The sequence below is a fragment of the Sinohyriopsis cumingii genome, chromosome 12, assembly GCF_028554795.1.
Source record: "Sinohyriopsis cumingii isolate HCF-2022 chromosome 12, ASM2855479v2, whole genome shotgun sequence".
Classification (NCBI taxonomy): Eukaryota; Metazoa; Mollusca; class Bivalvia; order Unionida; family Unionidae; genus Sinohyriopsis; species Sinohyriopsis cumingii.
Window position 1 is genome coordinate 93,176,266 of NC_142972.1, and position 21,228 is coordinate 93,197,493.

A 21,228-nucleotide genomic window follows, 5' to 3' on the forward strand; every position below is an offset into this window, starting at 1 on the left:
AAGATGGACATATTAATGTTATTGAAATTATGCCATGTTATCATGTATGAATTAGCGAATATAATCGCCAGTCATGCGTATATATCTAATTATGTCAAATTATTAATTACCAAGTACAATCATTGGCTTTCTCTATTAAAAATGATGAATGGAGGGTTTCTAAGAAAGGAAAATTGCACAGCATACTGACTTCGTGTTGCAGATATGAAATGATATTGCGCAGATACGACTTTGGGGTCAATATATAAATCAAATTGTTTAATACTTTAGTAAAGAGTTATATGATGTTTTATTATTGTTTCATACCATAGTATATCCATATACCTGAAGTGTAACTTCACGAAAATTAATGTCCTTCGTTTATGAAAGAACAATTATACATGTTTAAAAATGTCATCAATTGACATTTTTATAATCGATAGAGAAACATTTCCAAATTTCTCGGAGCCCATATATAGTATGCGTTATATGAATAAAGTCGTAAAGAATTTCATGCATCGCAGAATAGGCAAAATACGTATATAATATTAATGATATTGACGTGTATATATATATATATATATATATATATATATATATATATATATATATATATATATATATATATATATATACACTGACACAACCTCACAGAAACAGAAAGAAGCGACTAAAGTCCGTGAAGCTGAAACACAAATTAAATATTACTGATACGGAATTCTTTTATGCATGCTTGTGTCACCACAAACCTCGGATATGACGACAGTATTTCTTAGTTTATTGTTTGTAATATTGTCAACTATTCAATACAAACCTTCTTTCATACCAATTGGAACTCCAAGTAGAACAGTGTATGGTCCTCTTATAACATTCAAAGGGGCCTTTGCATCAATGAATTCTGATTTGTACAGTGTTACGTTCTTGATAACAAATTAATATCCTGAATTTTTATAGTCTTTAATCATAAAAATGTCAAATACTTTTGTTTAAATTCTGAAATAATGTAATATTAATATTGTATTGTTTTATTTATTGATTGATTTTTTCAAATTATTTATTTATTAAATCTTACAAATTAATGCAATATAGCAATCTATTATCATACCAGTTCAAATAAGCTAGTGTCAATAAAGTAAATATGGTTATCTTTTAATCTCATCAAATAATCCGATTAGGAGTCAATACAGAACGTGACACATTCTTGTTTGTGATCTTGAATCCCGATCACTTCATTTGCGCATCTGTTATCATGATCATACTTTCTTTCTTCATATGTTTTATGTTAAATACGAAATAAGAACAAAATATCTATTTTAATGACCATTTTGCATAGATTTAAAGTATTAGTGAACATTAATATGTATAATAATTGTGAAATAGTAAATAATATCAGCAGATATCGTTCATTCCCATTGATTTCTTAATAGGTAAACTTGCCAGTACATACTTTCGCACTATTGTTTGCTAAATTTGTCTTCGAATATTGCAAAACAAATCATGAAATCAGCGTACGCTCTAATTGATACGTTTTATTCACAATTAGTTGAGGATTAATGTGTGTCATATATAAAGTTACAACTTAAAAATATAACAGCTTACATTTTCTCTATTCATGATAAATTGTTTTCATATTTTAGGAAGTAATTATGTTACCGGATGAAATTAAAGACATTAAAAGTGTCAAAATGTGATTAATATAATAAAACTTGTAAATAAAATGCATCTTTATCGATATGATATTATATTTCAATGTTTGATAACTAAATAGCTTGTGGAAATATCATTGTATAATCTATATTCTACATAGACATCATATCAATGTGATTATGTCCACCTACACCGGTTTGTATTCGCAAGGCAATATTACTATTTGTAGCCAATAATTCGATATGTCAGTCATCATTCGACGTGTTTATTATTTATTGTAATATATTCGTATTCAGAGTTTAATTTATAATTTATTATACATTTGAATGAGACAGTCGTATTCGCAAACCAATGCCATATTGACTTTAGGTATATATGTAAGCACTCCTTTGTACTTGAATAAGGAAGTTTGGAGCCAGGTTTCATAGATAGTGTTGTCTGTACACAATCGAAACTACCTGAGGTATAATTTCGTCTACGGACATTTTCAAGAGATACTAGTGTATGCTTGTCAAAGGTAAGTACACATAATGTACACATAATGTTCGGTAAATTATATGCTTGAGGTAATTCCACGTATAACCCAGTTCTTATTAAATAACTAAAGTAACATAGTGTATATACAAATTGAAATCATAGCTTGAAACTATTACTAGCATAATTTCTGGTGCTAGTCATCTTTGCCCTAATACTGATATAATTTCTGTTACTAGTCCTTGTTGAACAATTAGTAGAATCTAGAATCTCTAAAATTAGTCCTTTTTGGCCAAAATACTGGTATAAATTATATTGCTAGTTACAGTTACCTTATTATTGGCATAATTTCTACTACAAGTCCTTGTTGCACTAGCACTTGTATAGTTTCTAAAATTAGTCCCCTTTGCCCTAATACTTATATACTTTTAGGTATAGGTCATTGTTATCTTATTCTAAGTGTAATTTCTACTATTAATCCCTATTTCCATATTACTTGTATTTAATGTTATGGAATGTGCTCATTTTTTGTGTCAGGGTCAAATGATGGCAGAGGAACATCCAGTGTGAATATGTCCGTAAGAAAGCAAGTATGTCGATGATTTTTACCTGGTTTTACTGGGTTCTTCCTCCATTGGTTATAATGGCCATCATGTATAGCCTACCTTGCACTGACAAATTGAGGTAAATCCCAAGCAACAACAACAATAACGTTTTATAACGAAATGGTAGTCATCTATTTTGGATAAAACTCGTGCTTTATGAATATTTGCGAGTGCAGTGCCACTATCAGCATAAGGTTTGGATGCATGTAAATTCTTCGAACAGTCTCCTTTTAGAGCTGTAATATAAGTCTACAGGTCCATTTATACTGGTCAGTACAACATTAAAGGCAGGCTAAATTTAATGGCTTCTTAATTCAATTTAGAAATACTAGTGATAACATACCCACTGCAAATCTAAGGATCTGTCTGTTTATTGTATTTATCAAAGGAATTAATGGATTACTGTCGAAAGTTTCAAGGAGTGTGGGTGACAGAAAGGGTAGTAAGTAAGAATTTCATTTCATACATTTCGGTTGACTTTTTATAATATTATATATCTTGAATAATGCATTTAACATTCATTAATTCGGATCCAAACGTATGCCTTGCGAAACATGAATGGCTTTATTATTAAATAACTCATATCGTTTTCAATTTCATTACATTTGTTCAATTATAAATACATGTGACTAAGCATTTCAAAGTTAAATACCTATTGGCTTTGGAAATCAACACGCATACCTTTAAGATTTACCTATTTCTTGAGAGAAGTATTGAATTCAGTTCTACATACCCCTTTAACCTTAAAGGTTTCGTAAAAAGTGTTGTATAAATCACACCCAAGAGTCTTGCTTTGAGATGTTTAATTTCTTGTACATACAGTTTCAAAAGACATTAATGCATGATTGCCTAAGTTAAGTACACCTCATGTTTAGCACATTATACGTTTGTAGTGACGTTCAGAATTGCAAAAAAATTCCAGCTAATATTAAACAATTAGAGTATGACAGGAAATAGTGCTAATTTGAAAATTAAGTGTTTACATTCATATTACAACATTTGTAATGAGATGCTTGAAAAGATTACATGTTTTATTTCTACTACTGGTCAAGGTTGTTTTTAAAGTTTGCATAAATCATCCGTACAAATTAAAAGACATTTCGCGTATATTAAGCATATTTTCTCAGTGCCAATGAAAAATCAACACGTGCGCATGTCATTGATAACGCCGGAGTGATCATCAACAGTATTTCTCAAATACTACACCAATTGCACAAAACGCATACTATGGACGATATTTCGTGTATATTCTCGAAAAACAAAGACCTGGAGACAATCATCCTACGTAATAACTATCTTAGTGTTGTACTATTACCATTATTCTCATCAAATACCATACTACGGCTAATTGATTTGAGTGAGAACGAACTTAAAATTGACTACGTCTTCTACGCTTTGATTAGATTAAACGGCCACGTGGTACTGATCTGGATTTTTTTTTTGAAAAAAAGATAAATTCTGCAGACTCCTTTTGCTTCATTGCTACCAAATTAGTTCATGTGAAATTGTATCTGTATCAATGCCTTACACTCTAATAATAATGACAACATGCCCCCCTACTCATTCCTATCATTTCCGATAATAAATGACAATCCACAGCTTAAAATCGACCATTAAAAGTTAAAACACTGTAATTGCACAAACCTTCCTGCACTCCAACAGTCATTCCTTTTGCCGAAGAAGGCATATGGCAGGCTTTAGAACGCAATCTTCGGAAATTATTGCATTTCACGTCGACAACTTGTTATAGCAGCGGTTATTATGGGTGAGGGTCATATGTCGACCAAGGGATGCCACAAAAAATAGACACGATTTTGCTTTTGAAAGATCGAAATGCGTAGAAAGTAACAACGACGTTGCTATAACAACACCTGCCATACGCAAGCGTAATTTTCAAAAATAAAAGGAATATTCTTAGTTTAACCGCAAAAAACACTTTTTATATATTAAAATATTGACCATAACAGTATATCACTGGCATGACCTGCAGTGACATTCTACCTCGTATCACTGTATAAAACAATCGACGAGTCTAGGCTAGCAAAGATAGGGCTATGTATTCTAATGCAATTAAAAGTCTAATGAAAGAAAATTTCGATGTGCATAAAAGTGAATGTTTTGTTGGGCAAATCCTTCGGACTCCATTTACTTTGTGGGTGATTAGGTAAAATTTGCACATCGATAAATACCCCACCAAGACCATATAATAATAATAATGATTACATATATATATATATATATATATATATATATATATATATATATATATATATATATATATATATAATTTGTGTGTGTATTTTTTTGTACATGTATGTATTAATCTACTTCTTAATGTTATAAAATACCGTAATCGTTAGCATTACAATTCATTTTGCTGCTATTAAATATGGATAAAGTGAGGTAAGAAATCCACTTCCTATTATTTGCCATATGTTGCTGGTTCTGTTGAATTAGTAAATGGAGAAGATAATAAACATTCATAATTTCTTCATAAATCTTTTTTAACCTCATTTAATGTGACAAGTCAAATTGTTCCATTTTATGTGACCAAGTAATGGAACTGAAAACATCGCAATATTTGAATTTCTAACATATTTTAAATCAACTACGTTATGCTTCGTAGCTTTACCGCCACTTTTCTTCTCTTTTTCATGTTTGTTAAGTGAAGCTATTTTGCTGTTTAGTGTTTGTTTGTTATAACCCCTCCTTTTTTCCAACTAAATGGTTGCTATATGTACTTAATCATTGTTGAGACTAATGCTGAATTACTTCCTCCTTCATGCATGGTCGTTTATCTTTTACCTTAGTTTTATATTTTAAAGAACACTTCACAGGCATATAACAACTTTTTAACCATGTTAGATATCTTAAGAAACAGTTTACAAATGATTTATATTGTGTTCAGCTGCCTGGGTCTCTTAACGAACATTTTCCATACAGATATATAACAATGTGTAATCATGATTGTGAGCCTTAAATATCATTTTTACAGACACATATAAGTGTGTACATTTGTTCGATTGCATTATTGAACATTTCATAGACAAATACACTGGAAATATATTTGGATGTCACATATATATTACAGTGTGTTAACCAGTTTTGTCGTATTCAATAGCATGTCACAGATATATAACAGTGTCTGAACTTGTTTTATTTTTTAGAGGAATTATACCAGTGTGTACACTTGTTTGGATGCATTCATGAGCATTTGTCATGGCCATATATGCTGCAAACCTGCTTGGATGTCACAGACACATATATGTGTAAACATGTATAGAGGTCATATGCAGGTAACACAGTAAGAACATGGTTGCATGCCGCAGACATATAACAGTGTGTCAACATGCTTGGATGTCGCAGAGCTATACTATTGTGCAAACATATCTGGGTACAACAGGCATATTGCAATTTGTAAACCCTTTTGAATGTGATGCAACAGACATATAACATTGTGTTAATGATTTTTGATGGCACAAAGATGTAAGAGTGCGTAAACTTGTTTTGTAGTCACAGACAGTTGGGAAGAAATATATATATATATATATATATATATATATATATATATATATATATATATATATATATATAAACAGTGTTTGAATATCAAATACATATTTTATAGGTGTTGCATTATTTTTCTATTTTGTAATTTGTCTTAGTGTAATATATTACCACTAATAATATTCAGGTAACTAGAACAAACTGTAAATGTAACAATATACATCCTCCATAATAAAGAGAGGGAGAGTGCATATATCATATTTTGAAGAATCAAACAACGGTTATATTGAGCTCAGTGGTTATATCCATCTGAGTCTGAAATTAATATTGCACACGGGTACGGATTGAAACTACATGAACCGATCTTCTTTAACAAAGCTTCAGAATATATTGGTTTTTTTTTTCTTCAAAAACCACCCATGGGGACTTGATCACTAATGTTTTTCCAAGGTCGTAAATGTTGGTATATTAAACAGTACAAATAAGGTCACTATTAAATTGCATACAAACTACAAATACTTCGATTAATTTGAGCCCTAATCGAAAATAACTATCCTAGCTATGTTAAGCAAGTATCTTTGGTATATATCTAATACTATGAATGCGTATGTTTCTATTCATTTGAGGTAAATACATTTTATTTAGCCTTAAAAGCAAAATCTTGTGAAACATGTTTTTCTGTCATTTACATTAGCTTGATTGCAGTTTGTACAATAAGTAATATATTATAATTAAATACATATATTAGCAAACGGATGCATGTAAACACGTTTATTACTATGTTGTATTATCTCAAGAGTAGACCAAAAACCGTGTTTAGGTATCTGCACCTATCATCGATGTTTCACATTGTTTACTATCAACCATATATAAATTATGCTCAGCACAAATTTGGATAGTATTTCTAGTGCAGATAGAGACAGAGAAAACATAAATAAAAAAGCAGATAGAAAATAAATAAATATGCATGCCGCGAAAGGAAAGATGTTGAGAAAAAAATAAGATTAATAGAGACAGAAAAAGAAGATAGAATATGCGAAGCAATTGCAGAGAGACTACATTGAAATGTAGTATAAATTAGAATAAATATCAAGCGAATCATGCTCTCATCCCGTGTTCACACATGTTCAGGCTGAAATGTTATCTGAAATATTTGGTTAGTAAACCCATTTTAAAAAAAAAAAAGATGTAGAGATATAATTTCCCCCGTTTTGAGAAAACTGCCGAATACGCTAATGCCCAAGAGATCATTTTACATTATTATTATAAATTGTACTGATTGGTAAAGGTCGTGAAGTTTGTATTTCATTGAATATACAAGAAAGTGCTGAATATGATGGGATTAATGAAAGTGTCTTGTATGTCTATCAGATATAATATGATGCATATTGACAAGGGTTTAGGAATTGTTGAAACAAAAGGGACAATGACTTGCCAAATTAGCAAGGGCAAAACAACAAATATTTATGTTCAGCCACAAAGGATATCAAGATAATGATACTTTCAGACAGCTGACGTTAGTTAAAGAGCTCAATAATTGCATCAATAGTGATGTCAAGACCTATTGTAATGAGAAAAGGTTTGAAACTTCTTAAAATTATGCTCGGACAGCTGGTGATTATCCCATGGCTGATACAGTTTGAGCCTACCTCTCAGCTGTTATTAGGTATGACAATCATTTGAGTGATTCCAATCCCAATCTCATACAACCTTTAGAAATCAAACGTCTGAACCTGTTGTCTCTTCATACGAGCATTTAAAAAAGAAAAAACACTCTATGTATGTCTGATACAGGTAAAAAGTAAGACACGTGATAGAGATGTTCCATGCGACTATTATATCAAACTTTTAAAGGACACATCTGTTGCTCGGAAACTTATGGTATTAGGTACATTGTCTGAGAAATCTTCATGGAATGAAAGTGTTCTTTTTGAGTGGGTATAGTGCGAAATTTTTTATATTCCTCTTTAGTGTGTAAGTGTTGGCATCAGACTTTGTCTCAGTACACGTGGGTGTCATACCAATAACTTCTTGACCTAGGGAATGTATTCATTGAAAAATTTCTTATTTTCAAAAATGTCCAAGATCATGAGATATCGTGTGTTTTTTCAGGTAGCTATTACTAAACTTGAAGCCACACACGTTCCAGTGTATTATTTGTTGGAAACATGTGTCTCTATGAGAAACGAAGACCACCGAAATTTCTCGCTGCTAACGAGTGGTCAGGGATCATTAAAATTGTTGCTCCAAGGTCATACTGACAATACATTCTTTGCCTAGCCGAATAGATTATATTAGCTAATAATTTAGGACTTACAAAATTACATATTACAAGAGCTTGAATCATATGTATTGGCCAAAACATACAAGTGACTTTTCTAAATACAGTGGATCTAGTCACACCTGTCAAATAACATGCAAAGCCTTTCCTAAAATAACTAAGACTCATCTGCAATGTTTGCGTGAGAGTTTTATTATAGATCCAAGTAAATATGACTCTAATTCGCCATACAGAAACCAGATAATACATTAAGTGTGTGTTCTGACTCTGGAATATTGAGCAGCGTCACCAAAATATATTCGGTTTCAATACTAAAAAAAAACTGCACAGGCAAAACTGGATGCAGAAACTATGCGACCAAGTTTGACCTCTAAAACTGATTCATGCACGTTCTTCTCGCAGAATGAGCAAAATCAAATATCTGCTTTTGCAACTCCAGATAGACATTTTCAATATAAAATTACGCCAAGTGTTTAATGAACATGATCACATCTGGTCTAGATGACTGTGATACCTCGAGACGTCATCGTTTACACAAACACATGGAAAGATCAATATGAAACATTTAAAAATGGTTTTCTGATCGTCTCAATGATGCAAAGTGGACGATTAATTAGGGTAAACGTGACTTTGCCGTGTTTGTGTTGCATGTTTGGATATTGTCGGAATATATGCTCAGAAGATACTTACATTTTAAACTACTGGTAGATTCATATAGTATGAAATGCAAGTTTTATTAGGCTGACACAAACTCAGGACGTTCTTGACGAATTACAAGCGTTACATAAGAATGCATCATAACATTTTCTGGTTCAACGTTCAGCCATTATCATGTAGGTGTCGGTGGAGCATTGATTCAATAGGTCAAAAACAGTGTGTCAATCAGCAAGCAAATTTTCTATATAAAAAATACGCACCATAGAAGTTATTTTACAATAGAGAAGGAAGGTTTGGCTTTGCACTTGGGTTTGTAGCACTTTGCAGGATTATTTGGGATTTAGTTCACTATACCGTAAGTTACTGTTAAATGGTGACTTCGTAAGTTAGATAAATGTATGTTTTAATTTTTCTAAACCTGTTGGTTTGCACAGCTTTGCACTGCATGTATACTCCGTATAATGCTGGCGTTTTCTGTATCCGTCCATTTATACGTCACTCTAATTTATAATCAAATGGTCATCTTTTGTTAACATGAATCAGGACCAGAACGTTTGAAATGTTGGGAGAGAGAGAAGGGAGCTCTGCTGCTGATTTTCGCATGCCTTCGGAGCAATCAGTATACTTACTATCTCACCATGTATTTTGTCTGACAGGTAAATACTTCCCGTTACTCACTTATTGGTTGGTTAGGTAGGAGAGCGTTATAACGCTTGAACTTATATGCATGAAATAAACATTGAACCAAACATATAGCAGTAACACGTAGATTAATCCCATGGAAAATTAGCATATACAATTATAAGCACTCGAGTTCCGCAATGTTATCCGGTGTTAGTTTATTGTTTTCATGCTGCTCAAATCATTTGTATCTCCAACTCCACATATTTTCAACTAATGTTGTCCCTTAAGCGAAGATACAGACGGACAGACAGACAAGAGTGCAAGTAGATGGAATTTCGTTCGAATTGTGGAACATTCTCAGTCCGTTATTGAAAAAGGAACTTTTATCTTTTTATCCTTATTTTCGTTCTTTTTTAATTATTAAGAAGTGAAAATGCATCGTTGATATAAAGAATACAGACTGATGACATTTTCTTTAAATTATACATTGCAGATAACAACAGTGTTGTCATACTTGCTCAAAACATCAAAATGTAGCTTTGTGTCAGAAGATCTAGTCTCTCATCTGCAATGCCGTTCTTTTCATATATGTGACGGTAAAGTGTGAAGTGTGTGAATAAGGATAAAAGTCAACCGTCCTTGTGATGAGAATCTATGCCGAAAGACATGGATGTCTAAAATGGATAAAGAGATATGGAATCATATTTTGTTTGTATGTTCTACGGCAGAGTAAAACAAGTATGTTATTTCATTGATGTTGCAACTTGAATAAACTTCTTTCCCTTAAACATATCACAGCAGTTGACCCATGCATATTAAATGGCAGGGTTCAACTTCACACTCACTGAGTTTCCACGACCCCTGATACAAACATAGGATCAAGATTTAAATATGGAGATTGAATATGTGATATGGTACTTTTCAGGGCCACTCAGTACATTTAAAATTAGCTACCACATTACTCGAAACAACAGTCAATTTCTGGGTTACCCACTATTTTATAACTGGTTTTTAAATTGTTCAAACCAGCTATCCACTACGGGGAAACCAGTTATTCTAGAATCAGAGAACACATCACTCAAAACAACAGTCCATTTTAAGATTCACTCATTACTATATAATTATCTTGCACGCTACTCAATCATGGCCATCCAGTATTATTGGGACAGCATACTAATCACCATTGCTAGCTTTCATAATTTATATTTCAAATCATTTATTGTTGTGAATTAAAACAAACCTGTATATCTCCCTCCCGTAATGTGTAATGCATTATTGTGATTAAGTATGTTTGTTTGGTAATGATACAAAAGGGGACATCAATCAAACTTCTTATCTCAAAATGACGACATTTCCGAATTGTAGTACTTGCCGAGATGGATTTCCATGACGTAGGTTTATATATACATACAAATATTCTGACAATATCTTAAATCTGGATGTTTGAAAAAGTCCATTTATCGAAGTAATCCGTACCATCCTTAAAGTCTCGCGAATACTATACATTAATAGTGGGCTAATCCCTTGTTTCATAAATACCCTGCAACACAAACAAATAATGACCAAAATATAAGAAAGCAGCTGTAAAGGGAGACACATATACCACATACACTTTACGTGTGTTACAATATTTAATTCTGTTTTAAACCTAAGTACGTGTTCTAAACCAAATCCTTTATATTGATGTAAATGACTGAAACTCTGCCTCTCTTTATATTGACTGCTCAGTTAGACTATTAGTTTATAATCAATGAATTCAAATGCAGAGGTTCTCTCTCTGTCTCTGCCTTGATATTTTCGTCTTTCCCTCTCTCACTCTCTGTTTGTAAAGTTGCTTGTTAAAGTGAAGAAGTGGAGTGTGGGTTGGTTGAGGGTGGATAAGTGTAATTCATTAGCTCATAATGAAATGTTCGCCTCCATCCTGTATACGTGCATCATTCGATTAGTATATGACTATAATCTATGTGTGTGCGTGTAGACGAAACTTACACACCAGAACCATCTCACCATTCCTCAATCACACACCAGAACCATCTCACCCTTCCTCGCAGCTAAAATTCCGTAGTGCTCTTTTTAAGGTTTTCTCGCTCTGACTTGACTGATGACGTTATCTTTGGCTGACATAATCCGGATTTCATTCTACTCATACTAATACGCTTTATGGACTGTGTGTAGCTAGCGATGATGTTACCCCATTTTACTCAAAGAGAAATATGAGTTGTGACAGACAGAAAAGAAGAAATGTATCTGTACTCTAATTACCTGGATAGCAACGTAGTTGTAATTGACTTGATTATTTTATTGTAACATAGTAAATGTAATTATAATCAGCTAACATGTTTATGTATTTGCAATTTAAACAGCAATGTTTATGTTACTTTCTCTTTCGTTTAGGTAGTTGTAATGATAAACTAGCAAACGTGTTGTATCGTGTGTGTGCGTGTGTGTATGATTATCATTTGTAACCTAACTTTTATAATTGTGTTCTGTCATATCGTTACGATATTTTCAGTTTATAGTGATGTCTAGCCCTGGAAAATCATGCAGCGGACAAGTAGTGTCATGTGCCATCCAGTCACATTATCCTGACACTAGGCCGACTAGTCTTACATCTTACCTCTTAATTCTGATCGTTGACCGAAGCAGATGTTACTATCATTATTATAAGTCTTTAGTATGCACCCATGACATACCACATCTGGGGCAGACTCTCTAACCACTGTGACAAATGGTGCTTTCTTAACATGTCGCATTCCTGTAAATATCACAAAGCTTATACTTCCAGGATAGGAATGTAAGTAAAGGAAAGATTACTTAATGCAGACTTATATATGTCTTGGCGCAGTTGAAAAATATGGAGAATAAAGTCAAAATTTTACCTACTGATTCTAAACATTTTGCCCGAAGAATGTAAAGCATGGTAGAACGTTTGACGGTTCTATGTGTGCTGAAAGTAAAAGAACACAACTCCGTTATAACAATAGCCACATAAATGTTCCATAAACTTGTTGTAATGGAGCTATTTTCTGTCGATCTATAAAAGCATATTCATTTGAGCAAGAACAAAATTAATTAGATTTAGGGTGACAGGTGCGTGTTAAATCCCTATACTGCAATGATTTTTAATGTCTGTGTCGCGAGAGGATGTGATTCTTATTTATACTTTCTTATATTTAACAGTTATACAGACTGGAAGGGAAAGGATAGCTTGATATCGAAAATGTCAGAGGTGAAATTGTCCAGAATCTGCTATTTTGAAATCTATAAGCCAGACTGACCGAAATGTTCGCGCTTAGTTATAAAAGGCAGCATATATAGTTAATCCTGATTGGTTACGCTAGATAAGGAGCATATTTCCCACACGAAATGTCTACTTGGTTTTAGCATGCCCCATCGCAAAATTTAGCCGGTCTTTATTTTCCGTAAGAGGAAAAAATGTAGGAGACTACGAGATTGAATTTAGACGAAATTATATCGTAAAACATATACCCGAGGGACCGGATGCCTGGAATTTCGACGAACACAATTCTGGCGGTAGCAGCAAGCAGAGTTTGAAAGCACAACCTATTTGCATGAATCACATGCAATTCGTTGATAGCATTATAATGATTTGCATGAATTTATTTGCTTATATTTGCATAAGTTTATTTTTTAAGTCCGAGGATGAACTATGTTGATATAAGTTACGATAATCTATGTGAATTCTCAGATTTATAATGATTTCAAGTATGATAAAGACTTGAGCACGTATTGACTGAAATTAACGTTTTTGGCCATGAAGTTAGATTTAATGAATGCTAATGACTTGAATGTGTGTGTTCACTGAAAGTAACATAGATAAGCCACGTGATGAATTTCTTACATTCATTTGTGTAATGGAGACGAGAATGGAACTGTAATATCTTGTGTGATGTGATGTGAGTCAGTAATGAAATAGCCGTTGAAAAGCACATTAATATTATGTAACTAGGTTAGTTTATTGTCTGCCATGTTTGATTTTAACAATAGTCTTTAGTATCTATTTGAATTCCTATAGGACGAAACAATATCTGTCATAATGATAGAAGATTATTATCACAGATTTTTTATGTAATTGATTAAATTGTATTTCATATACGGGTCTCGTTTCATTATGTTTTATATGTCTGCTCAGATCTCTACTTATTTCACACTTTATATTTATATTTACACGACCCCAGCATCAACACCGAGGGCGATCACCCTCTAGATAACTTTAGCCAAATAAAGTGGACACCCTGAAAGGAGGTACAATCCGCCAATCAACCCCACCAACAACGCCAGCACCACACTTTGATTATGTCCCTCTAAAAGTTCTGCTATCAGGTAATTTAGATACATGATTTTCCAGATTTTGTGAACTATTTTTGGTGGAGAATGTAATATCGTTTTTAGACAACGTATGAAATTTTCCCATATCTCATGGAAGAAAGCAATACGCCATTTTGCTTTTATCCGCTAAGTTATGCACATTCAAATTTGTAGTATTGATTTTAATTGTCCTGGCGTTATTAAACACTAACGTTACTATATATTCTATAAAATGTGTATGTGGTTTCTGTCATAATAATTTGTACTTATTTATCGATTATGACAGATATATATATATATATATATATATATATATATATATATATATATATATATATATATATATATATATATATATACACATATATATATATTGCTTCTTTATCAAAATGACTATTATTTTCCAACGTTAATTTCTTCTTGGATCACCTTAATCACACGTGTTTTGAAAATAGATTTGTCAATGATAATTCTTCGTTTGATTATTGATCTACACCTCCCGATTAATCTACACTGTTCGATTATTGATCTCCAGTTATAATGTGCACATTAAGCTAAATCATTAGCATCGTTCCGTAGGGAGAATGGAAGTTACATGGAAAATGAATTGGTGGTCCGATCTCTATATCGTAGGGAGAATGGAGCTTATATGGGAAATGAACTAGTCGTCCGATCTCTGTATCGTAGGGAGCATACATGATCGCGACTATGAGATGCTTTTACATGGTCAGTACCAAAGGAAGGAAGGAAAAATAAATAATATTGAATAGTGATTACTCCGATTTAAACAACTGATACATACATACATACATACATACGCACGAACGCACGTACGTACACACACACATACATACATACATACATACATACGTACGTACGTGCATACATACATACATACCTACATATATACATACATACACTCACGCACATACACACGCACACATACACACACATGAGCACGTAACCAGCATTAGGCGACATTTTGTAATGGAGCAGCATTAGTGTGACCGAATGACATCATGTTGTGTTTTGAAATAGTAACAATTATTTGTGTATGAATTCATCAAAATAAATGATAACTCCTATTATCAAGCTTACGTATTTATTTGTAAAACCACATAATTTATTGTTACACATAAAACACATTGGTTGGCGTAATACTGCGTCGACGTATTCGTTTTATATCAGCCTACAGCTAGTAAAGTTTGCTTCACCTACATTCCTAGCATTTAAGTATATGCTTTACAATAAACTATTGTACTATTTACTGGCCTGCGACACGTTTAACAACCATAACAATCTTTCAAACGAATCATCTTCGCCATACCCACTGGAACCCCTTGGCAAGTTTTCATTGTGGTGCCGAACGTTTGGTATTTATGCGACGGTAAGTAATACTTTAAGACCACATAGTCGAATCAATATTTGTGCGTGTGTGTGAAAAACATGAGAATATCAGTAACAATCGTTGAGGACATAGTATCTTAAGTTTCCTCTACAAGCACGCACACACGAATAACAGCGGTTTATTAAGTACTCTCGAACTCTTATCTCTGATCCCTAACAAACATCGCTTGGGTCTAGCGATATACTAATGGAATGATACACAAATATGGGAATGAGGCAAGCATTATATTATGAGTTAAAGAACTACACCTCACCACCCTCAACGCCTCCACACCCCACTTGGTCACTTTAACTAGCAAGTTTACAATCCTATTTTCAGAGGGAGACATACCTAAATACACACATATAGAGACAGAAACCGAGAGAGAACATCAGCATTTGAATCCCGTAGCGTTAAATTAGTAGGTTAAGTGACCAGACAATATGAAGAGAGACATATCTTCAGTCATTTACATAAATATAAAGGATTTGGTTTAGACTCTTCCTTATGTTTAAAACAAAATGAAATATTATAATATATGTAAAGTGTATGTATGTACGTGTGTTCCTTTTCATCTTTGTTAGATTTTGGTGCTTGTTTGTTGATAATGGGAAGTCTGTGCTTGGAGCGATTTTCTGGAACGAGTCATTGGTCAACTATTACTGTACAATATTCACGACAGATTATGGTAGCACGAATTACTTAAATAAAACGGATATTGCCGGACTTAAACATTAATTATATTGTCAGAAAATTTTAATGTAAATTATAAACGTGTGTGCTGCTAATATGTAAAACTGCGTTAAAGTTTGCCAACATTGTTGGTAAGAGAACTTGTAACATCAAGAATTTTTAACTTTGCCAACTGATGTAAATCAGCATGCTCTGGTCACTTAACGTACGGTATGAAATTTTACTGCCGACATAATAAAAAGTGGAGCGCTACACTTTGGCGGGAAAGGAGGCACGGCTATTAAACCTTGTTAGCTTCATATGCTCCACTTCCAAAGTGTCGGACATTGCAGCCCAACGTTAGCAATTTCTACTTTCGGTTGGTGGGTGAACAAAACGCAGTGTTTCGAAATAGAAAGGTTGAAATTAATCATACCCATGTAATCTTGTGGGTGGCAACGAACTCAATTTGCAGTTTCATTCGTATAATATCTAAAGGTATTTTCGTCATTTAGTGTCGCGACAGCGTTGGAAATGATGATGTGATGATGATGATGATGATGATGATAATGATGATGCTAACGATAACGAGGACGAAGATGATGTATGATAGTAGACTGAGTTTTACTAATAGCAATAATAAACTTGATACAAATATTGAACATGCATGAACGTAAAATCACCTTCCTTACAATTTCTTACTAACACAACCTTACTAGTATGCCAGAACGAGTTTTGGAAAGAACCTATTTATAATGAAATCAAAATTTAAGTACATTTCACGCTTTAATTTCGAAACCGATGACCCACATATAACTAAAATCATTCTTTCCAGATCTGTCTAATGTGACGAGCAGTGGTTATCCATTCTTTCATATGTTAAAACGAAAATATATAAAACATAATTTTACATCCTTACTTGCATGATTTGAATTCCGTGAGAGTTTCTTCTTGAAATCTTGAGAAACTAACTCAGTATCAAAACGGGCGGAGCTAACTATGGAGAATTTTACTTAATAAACGGGAAGAAAATAGGTCGACTCGAACACAAAGTTTCTAGTTACGTGGAACGTGTATATTTTTGGTGCATGGTATGATGTTGAGAAGTACCAAATAAAATGGGATGTATTCAGATACCTTTAAGGTAAGTTGCTATTACTATTTAGTTGCTATTACTATTTAGTTGCTATTACTAAGGTCATGCCAATCTATCTATGCTAATGCTACAAAACGGGGAAATCACTGTTAAGAGATGTTCATTTTCATCGATGTCCCCTGTTTGAATCTTTAAAAAGCACGCAACAACAAATACACTAATACATTACAAATTGAAGTGAGGGATTTATTTAAGACTAATGATTAGTATGCTGTCCCTAGAATACTGGATGACCATGACATGGGCCATAGGTTTGAGTAGCCTTCAAGATAATTCTCGAGAAATGAGTGAATCTGAAATGGATCGTTGATTCAAGAAGTGTGTTCACTCATTCTAGAATAATTGGTTTCCCTGAAGTGGATAGCTGCTTTGAAAATATTGTTAACCAGTTTTACAATACTGGGTGATCCTGACATGGACCGTTGTTTTGATGAGTGTGTTAGCTAATTATATATATATATATATATATATATATATATATATATATATATATATATATATATATATATATATACTAGGTGGCCATGACGAGGACCATATCACGGATGGAAATGCAATATATCTATCTCGTTCTTAATTGTATTAAAGATACAGAACATCAATAAGTGTGAAGTGGAATCCTACAAATTAACCTGTCTGGGTCAGTTACTGTGGTATGTCTAATGGAAGGAACTTTATTCCAGTTGTAACATCACTACATAACGTGTTACTCTGCTGTACAACATCAACCAAAATATGATTTCATGTTCTGGTATCCCTTTCAAACATCCATGTCTTTCAGCATAGAATCTCGTGAAAACCACTATTGACTTTATTCTTTCTTCACATGGTTTATCGTCACATAGATGAAAGTAACGGCATGGTAGTGGAGCGACTGGATCTTACGGCACTAAGCTACATGTTTGTGTCTGTATTCTCTATATCAGTGTTAAATGTTTACTTATTATAGTTAATAAATAAGAAAATAAGGATAAAAAGACCAGTTCCTGTTTCGATATTATAGTATGTTCTAAAATTTGATCGAATTTCATCAGCTTTCACTTTCTCTCTTTCTCTCTCTCTCTATATATATTCGCTTAAAGGACAAAAATAGGTGGTAATATGTGGCGTTGGAGATAAAAATGAGTTGAGCTGGATGAAAACACTGAACTAATACCAGGTCACATTGAGGACCTCGAGTCCCTATTATTCTATGTGTTCACTTTCTGCGGAATTAATCTACTTGTTGTTCTACATGGTTGTTTCAATGTTTAGTTACTGCATATACGATCATGCATACAACGCACGCGTAATCAACCAATAACTGGAATGATTGTATGATACAGTTTGCAAATGTTTAAATCAAAATGAGTAAGTGCATATCACGTGCTTAAAATGAAGTATTGTCCTCTCAGGGGATATACATGATGATAGCTTCGAAGGCATGAAAAAGTCAGCAATACTCCCCTTTCTTTCTCTCTTTCTCCCTCTCTACATCTGAAATGTTCTGTTCCTGATTCTTAAAAGAAAAATATGATAATTGATTCTAAATTTGATAGATTTATGCTTGGACGGATAACGAAAACGCCAGCATTCTAAAAAGTAAAAATTCTGTTCAACCCTGGGCAAATATGTATTGCTCAGGCCCGATGGTCTTAAGACTTTAACAAGTTTAATAAAATCAAACATGCATTTATCCAAGTTACAAAGTAACAATTTAAGTTGAGGTTAGAGTATAGTAAACTAACTCCAAACTAATCCTAAATGTTCAATCGTAATTCCAAACGTATCTAGTGTTTTTTAAAGAGTTAAAGTATTGAACGTGCTAATATACCAATAGTCTACAACTAGCAGAAAAGTAAAATCATCAATGACACTTTGGTGTTCCAATGAATGGTTGTAAAATAAATGATTTGTCTCAAATTATTATTTTACATATCTGAAAAAGATTCAACAGTTTGATCTTAATAAATGCATAAAACATATCCCATCATAAACAAATGTAAAGACTTATGCAATAAAGTTTTATTTTATAGATTATTCCAGCATATATACGATACTAAATTAATCAAGATTACTCAAAAAGTTGTTTTATGAATGTCAACTGAACGGGTCAAAGTATACATGAAGTTTCTTTTTACGTGAACGTACATCAACTATACGATTATATTTTCCTTTGATGTATATAAAGTTAATGTTGTGTTCCTGCAAGCTTAAACTCTATGTCAAAAACATCTTTATCACTTCGTTGACGAAAGTAAATTAGCTTGTGATAACCGAATACAGTAATCAAAGGAACTGAACTCACATTGATTTAAAAAATATTCAAAGCCAAATACAAAGCCAAACCTTTCTTCTCGGTATTTTTATATTTCTTACTTTTCAATCTGTAGCAGTCATAAATGACGTGCCGTGTCTTTTTACAATAAATACTCGTATGAAGAGACAAAGATTTCACAAGTTCGATGTTTTAAGATTGTGTCAGATTAAAGTTTGAAAGTACTAAAACGAAAATGAGATAACTGTCTTATGAAATAAAAGATCAGAGGTAGACGATTAGACACATTAAACTGTATGAGCTAAAGGATAATCACCTGCTGTTCAAGCATCATGTTTGGGAAACTTCAAAAGTTTTCTCATTTCGATAGGTCTTTACATCATTAATAATGCAATTATTGAGCTATCTAAACAACATGAGCTATATGAGGTTATCATAATCTCGATACACCGGCGACTAAATATGTCTCATTTTGTCCTTGCAAATTTGGCATGCCATTGTCCAGTTTCTTTTCTACAATTCCTCAACCGTTATTCATACGTCTCAGATACTAACTCATAAACATTCAAGTTACTTTCTTTAATCACATATTCAGCACGTTGTTATATTCAACGAAGTGGAAACTTCACGAGCTTTGACAATAGGTGCACTTTGTAATAATAAAGTAAAATGATTTCTTGGGCATTTCGTTTTTTCAGCAATTTTCACACAGTCGGGAAATTAAGTATCTGCTTCTTTTTCTTGCAATTGGTTTACTAATCTATTTTTTTCTGGGATTAATAAAACCTGAACGTATGTGTACATGCTCATGAGAGAGTGCTTCGCTTGCTATTTCTTCTAATCTACATTGCATTTCTCTGCATTTGATCTCTACTTCATATATTTTTATCTCTCATCTTGTATTTAATCTTCACGAGTTTAACTCAAAATCTCCATTTTTCTTCGCCACATTGTTATGTATCGCTTTAATATATCAACCTTTGCATTTGACCTTATTCTGCCTTTCTCTGTACTTGTATTTCTGTCTCCACTCTCCCCTTGCTGCGTTTGCATTTAAATCTCCATTTTCGCTTTTACATATGCATTTACCTAGTAATTTGCCTCTTTTTGATTTATATGTCCATACTTTCTTTTTAAAACTGACTATTTGTTGGTTCGCATTCCTTGTCTCTTTAAACTATAATTCCTTTAATTACATATTAAAGTTACATCAGGATTTGCCGATTAAATCCCAAAACCATCATTAAAAGTGTCTTTGGCACAAAATACGGAACCTAAATAGTCTGTATGTCATGTCGTTTTAAAGACGTTTTCGCATAAAGAATGTGAAGATGAAGCAACTCATCTTTTGCGTTGTACCTTATCCTTTTTTCTTGACATTAAATTCCATTGTGAAAGATTTTTATTGTAAAACAAATTTCTCAAATATGTGAAAATTAAAATCTTTGCCAGCACAATAAGCATTCGGAAACAAATTCGATTTAATTATTAATGATATTCTTTTATTAGTCTGAATTGTAATTCAAGTCCCATAAGAGACCCTGAGTCGTGATACGACTGTACGGTTGTATGCTAAGTAACAATATGAAGCGAGACCTGAACGTTTCGCAGAAATAGTAAATAAGATGTACTTGCACATAATAAAAAGTGAAA